Genomic DNA, 14,989 nt, shown 5'->3' on the forward strand with positions numbered 1-14,989 from the left:
TACTCAGCACAAAGAATTAAGTGGAAAAAAGAAACTGTCAACAATATAAAAAGAAGACATCAAAATGACAGCACAAAACTCAAATCTATCCATAATTATGCTGAATGTACATGGACTAAATGTACCAAAAAAGAGACAGAGATGAGAGAATGGATAAAAACACACAATCTGTCTATATGCTGCCTATAAGAGACACACCTTAGACTTAAAGACACAAACTAAAACTCAAAGGATGGAAAAAAATATATCAAGCAAACAACAATCAAAAAAGAGCAGGAGTGACAATATTAATTTCTGATAAGATAGAATTTAAAGTTAAATCAGCAACAAAGGATAAGGAAGGACACTATATACAGATTAAAAGGACACTATACCAGGAGGATATACCATATTAAATATTTATGCACCCAATGACAGAGCTTCAAGATACATAAAACAAACTCTAACAGCATTGAAAAGTGAGATAGACAGCTCCACAAAAATAGTAGGAGACTTCTACACACCACTTTCGTTGAAGGACAGAATGTCCAGAAAGGAACTCAATACAGACTCAGAAAATCTAAAGGCCACAATCAACCCACCCGACCTCATAGACATATACAGAACACTCCACCCAGCAGCAACCAAGTATACTTTCTTTTCCAACGTACCTGGAATATTCTCTAGAATAGACCACATATTAGGTCATAAAGCAAGCCTTAACAGAATCCAAAACATTGGAATATTACAAATCATGTTCTCTGACCATAAAGCCATAAAAGTAGAAATCAGTAATAGAAAAAGCAGGGAAAAGAAATCAAACACTTGGAAACAGAACAACATCTTGCTCAAAAATAACTGGATTGTAGAAGACATTAAGGATGGAATAAAGAAATTCATAGATTCCAATGGGAATGAAAACACTTCCTATCAGAACCTTGGGGACACAGCTAAAACAGAGCTCAGAGGTCAATTTATAGCAATAAATGCACACATCCATAAAGAAGAAAGGTTCAAAATCAAAGAATTATTTCTACAAATTGACCAAATAGAAAGAGAGCAATAAAAGAAACCCTCAGGCACAAGAAGAAAGCAAACAATAAAAATTAGAGGAGAAGTAAATGAAATAGAGAACAGAAAAAAACAATTGAAAGAGTTAACAAGACCAAAATCTGGCTCTTTGAAAAAAATTGACAAAATAGATAAACCACTGGCCAAACTGACAAAAGAAAATCAGGAGAGAATGTAAATAACCCAAATAAGAAATGAGATGGGCGATATCACAACGGACCCAACTGAAGTTAAAAAAATCATATCAGACTACTATGAAAAATTGTACTCCAACAAATTTGAAAACCTAGAAGAAATGGATGAATTTCTAGAAACACACTACCTACCAAAACTCACACAGAGGTAGAGCAACTAAATAAACCCATAACAAAAGAAGAGATTGAAAAGGTAATTTGGAAACTTCCAACAAAAAAAGGCCCTGGCCCAGACAGCTTCACTGGAGAGTTCTCCCAAACTTTCAGAGAAGAGTTAACACCAATACTACTAAAGGTATTTCAGAGCATAGAAAAGGATGGAACACTTCCAAACTCATTCTATGAAGCCAGCATATCCCTGATACCAAAACCAGGTAAACACATCACAAAAAATATAAAAGTATGGACCTATATACCTCATGAACGTAGATGCAAAAATCCTCGACAAAATTCCGGCCAATAGAATTCAACAACATATCAAAACCATAATTCACCATAACCAAGTGGGATTCATACCAGGTATTCAGGGATGGTTCAACATTAGAAAAACAATCCATGTAATCCATCATATGAATAAAATAAAAGACAAGAACCACATGATCTTACCAATTGATGCAGAAAAGGCATTTGACAAAGTCCAACACCCATTCATGATAAAAACTCTCAGCAAAACAGGAATAGAAGGAAAATTCCTCAACATAATAAAGGGCATTTATACAAAGCCAACAGCCAACATCATCCTAAATGGAGAGAGACTGTAAGCATTCCCCTTGAGACTGGGAACCAGACAAAGATGCACTTTCTCACCACTTTATTGAACATTGTGCTGGAGGTCCTAAGCAGAACAATTAGACTAGACAAGGAAATAAAGAGCATCCAAATTGGTAAGGAAGAAATAAAAGTATCTCTGTTTGCAGATGACCTGATCTCATACACAGAAAACCCTAAAGAATCCTCAAGGAAACTACTGAAACTAATGGAAGAGTTCATCAGCATATCAGAATACAATAAAAGCATACAAAAATCAGTTGGATTCCTCTACACCAACAAAGAGAATGTCGAAGAGGAAATCATCAAATCAATACCATTTGCAGTAGCCCCCAAGAAGATAAAATGTTGTTGTTGTTGTTGTTAGGTGCCGTCGAGTTGGCTCCGACCCATAGCAATCCTATGCAGAACAGAACGAAACACTGCCCGGTCCTGCGCCATCTTTAAAATCATTATTATACTTGAGCTCATTGTTGCAGCCACTGTGTCAATCCACCTCTTTGAGGATCTTCTTCTTTTCCACTGACCCTGTACTCTGCCAAGCATGGTGTCCTTCTCCAGAGACTGATCTGTCCTGAAAACATGTCCAAAGTATGTAAGACACAATCTCGCCATCCTTGCTTCTAAGGAGCATTCTGGTTGTACTTCTTCCAAGACAGATTTGTTCATTCTTTTGGCAGTCCATGGTATATTCTATATTCTTCACCAACGCCAAAATTCAAAGGCGTGAATTCTTCTTCGGTCTTCCTTATTCATTGTCCAGCTTTCACATGCATATGATGCAATTGAAAATACCATGGCTTGGGTCAGGTGCACCTTAGACTTCAAGGTGACATCTTTGCTTTTCAACACTTTAAAGAGGTCCTTTGCATCAGATTTACCCACTGTAATGGGTCGTTTGATTTCTTGACTGCCGCTTCCATAGCTGTTGATTGTGGATGCAAGTAAAATGAAATCCTTGAGAAATTCAATCTTTTCTCTGTTTATCATGATGTTGCTCATTGGTCCAGTTGTGAGGGTTTTTGTTTTCCTTATGTTGAGGTGCAAATCCATATTGAGGGCTGTGGTCTTTAATCTTCATTAGTAAGTACTTCAACAACTTTTCACTTTCAGCAAGGAAGGTCGTGTCATTTGCATAACTCAGATTTTTAATGAGTCTTCCTCCAATCATGGTGCCCCATTCTTCTTCATATAGCCCACTTCTCAGATTATTTGCTCAGCATACAGATTGAATAGGTATGGTGAATGGATACATCCCTGACGCACACCTTTCATGACTTTATACCAATCAGTGTCACCTTGTTTTGTCTGAATAACTGCCTCTTGATCTATGTAAAGGTTCCTCATGAGCACAATTAAGTGTTCTGGAATTCCCTTTTTTTTTTTAAATAATTTTTATTGTGCTTTAAGTGAAAGTTTACAAGTCAAGTCAGTCTGTCACATATAAGCTTATATACACCTTACTCCGTACTCCCAGTTACTCTCCCCCTAATGAGTCAGCCCGCTCCCTCCTTCCAGTCTCTCCTTTCGTGACGGTTTTGCCAGTTTCTAACCCTCTCTACCCTCCCATCTTCCCTCCAGACAGGAGACGTCAACACAGTCTTAAGTGTCCACCTGATACAAGTAGCTCACTCTTCATCAGCATCTCTCTCCAACCCATTGTCCAGTCCCTTCCATGTCTGATGAGTTGTCTTCGGGAATGGTTCCTGTCCTGGGCCAACAGAAGGTTTGGGGACCATGACCACAGGGATTCCTCTAGTCTCAGTCAGACCATTAAGTCTGGTCTGTTTATGAGAATTTGGGGTCTGCATCCCACTGTTCTCCTGCTCCCTCAGGGGTTCTCTGTTGTACTCCCTGTCAGGGCAGTCATCGGTTGTGGCCGGGCACCATCTAGTTCTTCTGGTCTCAGGATGATGTAAGTCTCTGGTTCATGTGGCCCTTTCTGTCTCTTGGGCTCATAGTTATCATGTGACCTTGGTGTTCTTCATTCTCCTTTGATCCAGGTGGGTTGAGACTAATTGATGCATCTTAGATGGCTGCTTGTTAGCATTTAAGACCCCAGATGCCACACTTCAAAGTGGGATGCAGAATGTTTTCATAATAGAATTATTTTGCTAATTGACTTAGAAGTCCCCTTAAGCCATAGTCCCCAAACCCCGGCCCTTGCTCCGCTGACCTTCGAAGCACTCAGTTTATCCCGGAAACTTCTTTCCTTTTGGTCCACTCCAGTTGAGCTGACCTTCTGTGTATTGAGTATTGTCCTTCCCTTCACCTAAAGTAGTTCTTATCTACCAACTAATCAGTAAATAACCCTCTCCCACCCTACCTCCCTCCTCACCTCGTAACCACAAAAGTATGTGTTCTTCTCAGTTTATATTATTTCTCAAGATCTTATAATAGTGGTCTTATACAATATTTGTCCTTTTGCCTCTGACTAATTTCACTCAGCATAATGCCTTCCAGGTTCCTCCATGTTATGAAATGTTTCATAGATTCGTCACTGTTCTTTATCGATGCATAGTATTCCATTGTGTGAATATACCACAATTTATTTAACCATTCATCCGTTGATGGACACCTTGGTTGCTTCCAGCTTTTTGCTATTGTAAACAGAGCTGCAATGAACATGGGTGTGCATATATCTGTTTGTGTGAAGGCTCTTATTTCTCTAGGGTATATTGCAAGGAGTGGGATTTTTGGGTTGTATGGTAGTTTTATTTCTAACTTTTTAAGAAAACGCCAGATAGATTTCCAAAGTGGTTGTACCATTTTACATTCCCACCAGCAGTGTATAAGAGTTCCAATCTCTCTGCAGCCTCTCCAACATTTATTATTTTGTGTTTTTTGGATTAATGCCAGCCTTGTTGGAGTGAGATGGAATCTCACCGTAGTTTTAATTTGCATTTCTCTAATGGCTAATGATCGAGAGCATTTTCTCATGTATCTGTTAGCTGCCTGAATATCTTCTTTAGTGAAGTGTGTGTTCATATCCTTTGCCCACTTCTTGATTGGGTTGTTTGTCTTTTTGTGGTTGAGTTTTATCAGAATCATATAGATTTTAGAGATCAGGTGCTGGTCGGAGATGTCATAGCTGAAAATTCTTTCTCAATCTGTAGGTGGTCTTTTTACTCTTTTGGTGAAGTCTTTAGATGAGCATAGGTGTTTGATTTTTAGGAGCTCCCAGTTATCTGGTTTCTCTTCATCATTTTTGGTAATGTTTTGTATTCTGTTTATGCCTTGTATTAGGGCTCCTAGGGTTGTCCCTATTTTTTCTTCCATGATCTTTATCGTTTTAGTCTTTATGTTTAGGTCTTTGATCCACTTGGAGTTAGTTTTTGTGCATGGTGTGAGGTATGGGTCCTGTTTCATTTTTTTGCAAATGGATATCCAGTTATGCCAGCACCATTTGTTAAAAAGACTATCTTTTCCCCGATTAACTGACACTGAGCCTTTGTCAAATATCAGCTGCTCATATGTGGATGGATTTATATCTGGGTTCTCAATTCTGTTCCATTGGTCTATGCGTCTGTTGTTCTACCAGTACCAGGCTGTTTTGACTACTGTGGCTGTATAATATGTTCTAAAATCAGGTAGAGTGAGGCCTCCCACTTTCTTCTTCTTTTTCAGTAATGCTTTACTTATCTGGGGCTTCTTTCCCTTCCATATGAAGTTGGTGATTTGTTTCTCCATCACATTAAAAAATGTCATTGGAATTTGGATTGGAAGTGCAATGTATGTATAGATGGCTTTTGGTAGAATAGACATTTTTACTATGTTAAGTCTTCCTATTCATGAGTAAGGTATGTTTTTCCACTTAAGTAGGTCCTTTTTAGTTTCTTGCAGTAGTACTTTGTAGTTTTCTTTGTATAGGTCTTTTACATCTTTGGTAAGATTTATTCCTAAGTATTTTATCTTCTTGGGGGCTACTGTGAATGGTATTGATTTGGTGATTTCCTCTTCGATGCTTTTTTCGTTGATGTAGACGAATCCAAGTGATTTTTGTGTGTTTATCTTATAACCTGAGACTCTGCTGAACTCTTCTATTAGTTTCAGTAGTTTTCTGGAGGATTTCTTAGGGTTTTCTGTGTATAAAGATCATGCCATCTGCAAATAGAGATAATTTTACTTCCTCCTTGCCAATCCGGATACCCTTTATTTCTTTGTCTAGCCTAATTGCTCTGGCTAGGACCTCTAGCACAATGTTGAATAAGAGCGGTGATAAAAGGCATCCTTGTCTGGTCCCTGTTCTCAATGGAAATGCTTTTAGGCTCTCTCCATTTAGGGTGATGTTGGCTGTTGGCTTTGTATAGGTGCCCTTTATTATGTTGAGGAATTTTCCTTCAACGGAATTCCCATTTTTTCAATACTATCCATAATTTGCTATGGTCCACGAAGTCGAATGTTTTTGCATATTCCATAAAACACAGGTAAACATCCTTCTTGTATTCTCTGCTTTCAGCTAGGATCCATCTGACATCAGTAACGATGTTCCTGGTTCCATGTCCTCTTCTGAAACCTGCCTGAATTTCTGTCAGTTCCTTATCGATATACTGCTGCAGAAGTTTTTGAATGATCTTCAGCAAAATTTTGCTTGAGTGTGATATTAATGATATTGTTCTATAATTTCCACATTCAGTTGGATCACCTTTCTTGGGAATAGGCATAAATATGGATCTCTTCCAGTCAATTGGCCAGGAAGCTGTCTTCTATATTTCTTGGCCTAGACGAGTGAGCACCCCAGCACTGCATTCATTTGCTGAAACACCTCAACTGATATTCCCTCAATTCCTGGAGCCTTGTTTTTTGCCAATACCTTCAGAGCAGCTTGGACTTCTTCCTTTAATACCATCAGTTCCTGATCATATGCTACCTCTTGAAATGGTTGAACATCAACTAATTCTTTTTGGTATAATGACTCTGTGTATTTCTTCCATCTTCTTTTGATACTTCCTGCTTCATTTAGTATTTTCCCTATAGAATCCTTCACACTTGCAACTCGAGGCTTGAATTTTTCTTCAGTTCTTACTTAGGAATAAATCTAACCAGAGACGTAAAAGACCCATACAAGGAAAAGTATAAGACACTACTGCAGGAAACCAAAAGAGCCCTACATAAGTGGAAAAACTACCTTGTTTATGGATAGGAAGACTCAACTTTGTAACAATTTCTATTCTATGGAAAGTGATCTATAGATACAATGTAATACCAATCTAAATTCCAATGACATTTTTTGGTGAGATGGAGGAACAAATCGCCAACTTCATATGGAAGGGTAAGAGGCCCCAGATAAGTAAAGAATTAGTGAAAAAGAAGAACAAAGTGGGAGGCTTCACACTACCTGACTTTAGAACCTATTATACTGCCAGAGTGGTCAAAACAGCCTGGTACTGGTTCAGCAACAGATACATAGACCAATGGAATAGGATTGAAAATTCAGACATAAATCCATCCACATATGAGCAGCTGATATTTGACAAAGGCCTGAAGTCTGAAATGGGGAAAAGACAGTCTGTTTAACAAATGGTGCTGGCATGACTGGATCTCCATCTGAAAAAAAATTAAACAAGACCCATACCTCACACCATGCACAAAAGTTAACTAAAAATGGATCAAAGACCTAAATATAAAATCTAAAATGATAAAGGTCATGGAAGGAAAAATATAGTCAATGCTAGGAGCCCTAATACATGGCATAAACAGAACACAAAACAGTACTAACAATGCACAAACACCAGAAGAGAAACTAGATAACTGGGAGCTCCTAAAAATCAAAAACCTATGCTCGTCCAAAGACTTCACCAAAAGAGTAAAAAGATTACCTACAGATTGGGAAAAAGTTTTAGCTGTGACATTTCTGATCAGGGTCTGATCTCTACAATTTATATTACAAAAACTCAACAAGAAAAAGACAAATAACCCAATTAAGAAATGGGCAAAGGAGATGAACAGGAGCTTCACTAAAGAAGACATTCAGGTAGCTAACAGATGCATGAGGAAATGCTCAGGATCATTAGCCATTAGTCAAATGCAAATCAAATGTACAATGAGATTCCATCTCACTCCAACAAGGCTGGCATTAATACAAAGCACAAAAAATAATAAGTGTTTGAGAGGTTGTGAAGAGACTGGAACACTTATACACTGCTGGTGGGAATGTAAAATGGTACAACTACTTTGGAAATCAATTTGGTGCTTCCTTAAAAAGCTAGAAATAGAACTAAGGTACCATCCAACAATCTTACTCATTGGAATATATCCTAGAGCAATAACAGCCTTTACAAGGGCAGATATATGCACACCCACATTCATTGCAGCACTGTTTACAATAGCAAAAAGGTGAAAGCAACCAAGGTGCCCATCAACGGATTAATGAATAAATACATTATGGTATGTTCACTCAATGGAATACTATATATGGGTAAAGAACAATGATGAATCTATGAAATATTTCATAACATGGAGGAATCTGGAAGGCATTATGCTGAGTGAAATTAGTCAGTTGCAAAAGGACAAATATTGTATGAGACCACTATTATAAGAACTCAAGAAATAGTTTAAACAGAGAAGGAAATATTCTGTAATGGTTACGAGGGTGGGGAGGGAGGGAGGGAGAGGAGTATTCACTAATTAGATAGTATACAAGAACTATTTTAGGTGAAGGGAAAAAGCAGCACACAATACAGGAGAAGTCAGCACAACTGGACTAAACCAAAAGCAAAGAAGCTTCCTGAATAAACCGAACACTTCAAAGGCCAGAGTAGCAGGGGTGGGGGTCTGGGTTCCATGGTTTCAGGGTACATCTAGGTCAATTGGCATAACAAAATATATTTAGAAAACATTCTACATCCAGCTTAGATGAGTGGGTGTTGGACTTTGTCAAATGCCTTTTCTGCATCAATTGATAAGATCATGTGGTTTTTGTCTTTTGTTTTATTTACATGGTGGATTGCATTAATGGTTTTTCTAATATTAAACCAGCCTTGCATAAAAAAACATACCTGGTATAAATCCCACTTGGTCGTGGTGGATTATTTTTTTGATATGTTTTTTGTTGAATTCTATTGGCTAGAATTTTGTTGAGGATTTTTGCATCTATGTTCATGAGGGATATAGGTCTGCAATTTTCTTTTTTTGTGATGTGTTTACCTGGTTTTGGTATCAGGGATATGGTGGCTTCCTAGAATGAGTTAGGTAGTATTCTATCAATTTCTATGCTTTGAAATACCTTTAGTAGTAGCGGTGTTAACTCTTCTCTGAAAGTTTGGTAGAACTCTGCAGTGAAGCCGTCTGGGCCAGGGCTTTTTTTCTTGGGAGTTTTTTGATTACCTTTTCAATCTCGTTTTTCTGTTATGGGTCTATTTAGTTGTTCTACTTCTGATTGTGTTAGTTTAGGCAGGTAGTGTTTTTCTAGGAATTTATCCATTTCTTCTAGGTTTGCAAATTTGTTAGAGTACAATTTTTCGTAATAATCTGATATGATTCTTTTAATTTCAGTTGGGTCTCTTGTGATATGGCCCATCTTGTTTCTTATTCGGGTTATTTGTTTCCTTTCCTGTATTTCTTTAGTCAGTCTGGCCAATGGTTTATCAATTTTGTTAATTGTTTCAAAGAACCAACTTTTGGCTTTGTTAATTCTTTCGATTGTTTTTCTCTTCTCTAATTCATTCAGTTCAGCTCTAATTTTTATTATTTGTTTTCTTCTGGTGCCTGATGGATTCTTTTGTTGCTCGCTTTCTATTTGTTCAAGTTGTAGGGACAGTTCTCTGATTTTGATTCTTTCTTCTTCATGTACGTGTGCATTCATCGGTATAAATTGAACTCTGAGTGCTGCTCTTGTTGTGTCCCAGAGGTTTTGACAGGAAGTGTTTTCATTCTTGTTGCATTCTATGAATTTCTTTATTCCTTCCTTAATGTCTTCTATAACCCAGTCTTTTTTCCAAGTATTTGATTTCTTTTCCCTAATTTTTCTGTTATTGATTTCCACTTTTATGGCCTTGTGGTCTGAGAAGATGCTTTGTAATATTTCGATGTTTGGGATTCTGCAAAGGTTTGTTTTATGATCTAATATGTGGTCTATTCTAAAGAATGTTCCATGTGCGCTAGAAAAAAAAGTATACTTTGCAGCTGTTGGGTGGAGTGTTCTGTATAAGTCTATGAGGTCAAGTTGGTTGATTGTAGCAATTAGGTCTTCCGTGTCTCTACTGAGCTTCTTACTGGATGTCCTGTCCTTCTCCGAAAGTGGTGTGTTGAAGTCTCCTACTATAATTGTGGAGGTGTCTATCTCACTTTTCAGTTCTGTTAAAGTTTGTTTTATGTATCTTGCAGCCCTGTCTTTGGGTGCGTAAATATTTGATATGGTTATGTCTTCCTGGTCAATTGTCCCTTTAATCATTATGTAGTGTCCTTCTTTATCCTTGGTGGTAGATTGAACTTTAAAGTCTATTTTGTCAGAAATTAATATTGCCACTCCCGCTCTTTTTTGCTTGATATATTTTTTTCCATCCTTTGAGTTTTTGTTTGTGTCTCTAAGTCTAAGGTGTTTCTCTTGTAGGCAGCATATAGACGGATCGTGTTTCCTCATCCAGTCTGAGGCTCTCTGTCTCTTTATTGGTGCATTTAGTCCAGTTACATTCAGCGTAATTATAGATAAGTATGTGTTTAGTGCTGTCATTTTGATGCCCTTTTGTGTGTGTTGTTGACAATTTCATTTTTCCACTTACTTTTTTGTGCTGAGTAGTTTTTCTTTGTAAATTGTATGTTCCTCATTTTCATAGTATTTGACTTTATGTTTGCTGAGTTGTTATGTTTTTCTTGGCTTTTATTTTGAGTTATGGAATTGTTACACCTATTTGTGGTTACCTTAATATTTACCCCTATTTTTCTAAGTAAAAACCTAACTTGTATTGTCCTATATCGCCTTGTGTTCCTCTCCGTATGGCAGTTCTATGCCTCCTGTATTTAGTCCCTCTTTTTGATTATTGTGATCTTTTATATAATGACTTCAATGATTCCCTGTTTTGAGCATTTTTTCTTTTTCAATTAATCTTAATTTGTTTTTGTGATTTCCCTATTTGAGTTGATATCAGGATGTTCTGTTCTGTGACCTTGTGTTTTGCTACTATCTGATATTATTGATTTTCTGACCAAACAATTTCCTTTAATATTTCTTGTAGCTTTGGTTTTTGTAAATTCTCTAAGCTTGTGTTTATCTGTAAATGTTTTAATTTTGCCTTCATATTTGCAAGACAGTTTTGCTGGATATATGATCCTTGGCTGGCAGTTTTTCTCCTTCAGTGCTCTGTATATGTCATCCCATTGCCTTCTTGACTGCATGGTTTCTGCTGAGTAGTCTGAATTTATTCTTATTGATTCTCCTTTGTAGGAGAGCTTTCTTTTATCCCTGGCTGCTTTTAAAATTTTCTCTTTATCTTTCATTTTGGCAAGTTTGATGATAATATGTCTTGGTGATTTTCTTTTTGGATCAATCTTATATGGGGTTCGATGAGCATCTTGGATAGATATCCTTTCATCTTTCATGATGTCAGGGAAGTTTTCTGCCAACAGATCTTCAACTATTCTCTCTGTATTTTCTGTTATCCCTCCCTGTTCTGGAACTCCAATCACACGCAAGTTATTCTTCTTGATAGAGTCCCACATGATTCTTAGGGTTTCTTCATTTTTTTTTAATTCTTTTATCTGATTTTTTTCAGCTATATTGGTGTCAATTCCCTTGTCCTCCAGATTCCCCACTCTGCATTCCAATTGCTCAAATCTGCTCCTGTGACTTCCTACTGAGTTGTCTAATTCTGTAATTTTACTGTTAATCTTTTGGATTTCTGAATGCTGTCTCTCTATGGATTCTTGGAACTTATTAATTTTTCCACTACGTTCTTGAATATTCTTTTTGAGTTCTTCAACTGCTTTATCAGTGTGTTCCTTGGCTTTTTCTGTAGATTGCCTTATTTCATTTCTGAGGTCATCCCTGATGTCTTGAAGCATTCTGTAAGTTAGTTTTTTATATTCTGCATCTGGCAATTCCAGGATTGTATCTTCATTTGGGAAAGATTTTGATTCTTTAATTTGGGGAGTTATAGAAGCAATCATGGTCTGCTTCTTTATGTGGTTTGATATCGACTGCTGTCTATGGGCCATCTATAAGATATTGCAATGATTTATTATACATTTGCTCACTGAGTCTTATCTTGTTCTGTTTTCTTTCAGTTTACGTAGATGGGCTACTAGATTGCGCTGTCTTGATTGTTGTAGCCCTTGAATCACTTATGTCCTATTACCAGCTGGTTTGGGCTGTTACCAGATATATATTAGCCTAAGGGTCCATTCACTATTCTTGAGTAGAATCTGATTGTGGGTCATCAAGTGTGTGGTGCAGACTGTCACCTATCCACCTAGAGGAGTAGTGGTGTGAGTTGTGTGCACCAGCTTCTAGTAGCAGCAGGGGGTCACACTCTGGGGGGGCAGGATGCTGACAGGCTTCCCCCACGTGCCAGTGAGGTAGGTGTGTCTCTATTCCTGGAGCACTTTGGTGGGTGGGCTCTGCAGCTGTACCTTAGGCACCCAATGCATATACCTCTACAGATTGGTAGGTGTCACCATCCTTAGACCCCTAAGGCAGGAGGCTAGGTGGTCTGGGGGGAGCTTCAGCCCTCAGTTCCCCATTGTGGGTCAGTAAGGGCTCTGTTGAATATGCAGAGATATCCGACCTGGGAAACTTGTCTTTCCAGTAATTCGCTGAAACAATTACAGTCAGATCTCTATCAGAATTGCCTTTGCATTATAATAGCCACCTTGTTCCCTGTAGGGATGAAAGCCCAAGACTGTGGATCTCATATGCTTGGCTGGAGCTGGTTCTGCATTTTTAGTCCAATTTCGGGAAGTCAGGGAAGGATTTTTAGTACCTGGGTTTTTTGTAGCTGCTTCTCTCAGGCCAGGAGAATGGGTTAGGAAAAGACCAAAAAAAAAAAACCACAGATCACTTCACTCTCTGGCACAGGAAATTCAATGTTAATGAAGCAGCCTGGGAAGGGGAGGGGAGGGATCAGATAGATAGGAGAGAGTAGTACCCCAGAATATAGACAAAGTTACTTATCTTGCTTGGTGATAACTGTTTTATCTGAGATTCCCGAGGGGTGTGTAGCCTGTGTGTGCTGGCTGGGTCGAGATTGCCCCCGAGGGTCAGGCCTGTGTCCTGTGCTTGTGCTGTCTCAGAAGCCATGGTCAGTTCCTCCGCTCCCAGTCCAAAGCCCAGCGCCAAGGTCCCCTAGCTGGGATGCCACACGCCAGGTTCCAAAACCAGTCTCTGCCTCCTGGTGACTTCTCCTCCTGTCAGCCGTGTCGCTGCACTGCCTGCTTGCACTGGCTGGGCTTCTTCCGAGGTCACTTCTTGGGGCTAGGGCTGCATCCAGTGTTTGTGCCATCTCAGGATGCCGTGCTCAGCTCCCCTACACCCAGTTCAAAGCCCGGTGCCAAGGTGTTCTGACTGGGACACTGGCTCCAGGCTCTGAAAACAGTCCTTGCTTCCCCGTGGTTGTTCGTTCTCAGTCTCTGTCACCCAGGTCAACTCTTTAGATCTGTGTTTGATGATCAGGGTTTGTAGATTGTCAGTTATGTGATCGATTCACTTGTTTTTCCGAGTCTTTGTTGCAAGAGGGATCTGAGGTAGCTTCTACCTAGTCAGCCACCTTGGCCCCCAATCTTTGTCTTTTAACTGGGTAATTTATCCCATTTACATTTATCGAAACATTGACATATTTGGATTTATTTCTATGTGTTACTTTATAATTTCTATACCTGACACATTTTGGTCATTTGTTCCAAACCCACCACCACATTCTATTGGATTGAGCAAGTTTTATTTTAATTTTCCCTTTTTGCTTTGAAATTGAACATTCTCTTTCTAAATGGCCATTACTGTAAATAAAGGTGGTCATTATTATAAATTAGAATATCCATAGGTATGTAAATTAGTTGAAGTCTCATCCTGAATGTTAGTCTTATTCTGGGTGTCCTACTTAGTAAGCATGATAAGTCAACAGGAATCTCTGAGCAGAGGTGATGTTAAGAATAGAAATGTTCTCTTCTTAAGAAACAGAGCTGCTGGTATTGCTAGACTCAAGGTTTTTATTTTTGTTTCTGATTATTGGCAAATGTTTGTTATGTTTCTAATTTATACACAGACATTAAGTTATTCCCCACAAATGGCAGCAAAGTTTGAAAATCCGGTTTTATGGTCTGAGGATTTGTTGATCTCTGTTGATGAGAAGCCTAGTTTGTTAATCTTTTTTTTTTGTGCAGAGATATGCCTCAATTCCATTGGAAAGTATTGTGTTTCTGTGTTTATCTTTGAGCTGATGCTCAAAGTGAACAACTGAACATACAAGCTCTCTTGTGTATCTGTAATTGAGAATGGTCCTTAATTCTCATTGTAAGCAAGAAATAGTTTCCTACTTCCATAAGCATTAATAAATTAAATATAATGTCTTGTAAAATAAAGATCAATTCAGATTGATTCATTGAAAATTGTGTTTGCATAAATATATTATTCCTAGAATTCCTACAATTAAAGAAACTAATTTCTGATACTTAAAATGTACCGACTGGTTAAGAAAAAAATCTTTGCTTACCAAAAATTTTCTATAAAAAATAAATTCATGTAATCAAAGTGAGTTCTTAAATAAATTAAATGGTATTGGTAATTTTGGTTTAAGAATTTCTACATGTCTTTCCCCTGATTTTATCAGTGTAGAATATAATACAAAGATATAATTTCAAAATGTAAGTTTATTTTCTTATGAAGATACTGGTTAATCTGAACTCCCCAACTTTTCACCCTAGTTTACTAATCCTTCCACATAACATTCGAGGTTATAAAAAAAAAAGACATAAAATTGTATTCAACTAAATCAAAATATAATTTTCATAAACTTTTTATATCAACAGTTTTTATGTTCATTGGTGTG

The sequence above is a fragment of the Elephas maximus genome, chromosome 5 (genome assembly GCF_024166365.1).
Source record: "Elephas maximus indicus isolate mEleMax1 chromosome 5, mEleMax1 primary haplotype, whole genome shotgun sequence".
Classification (NCBI taxonomy): Eukaryota; Metazoa; Chordata; class Mammalia; order Proboscidea; family Elephantidae; genus Elephas; species Elephas maximus.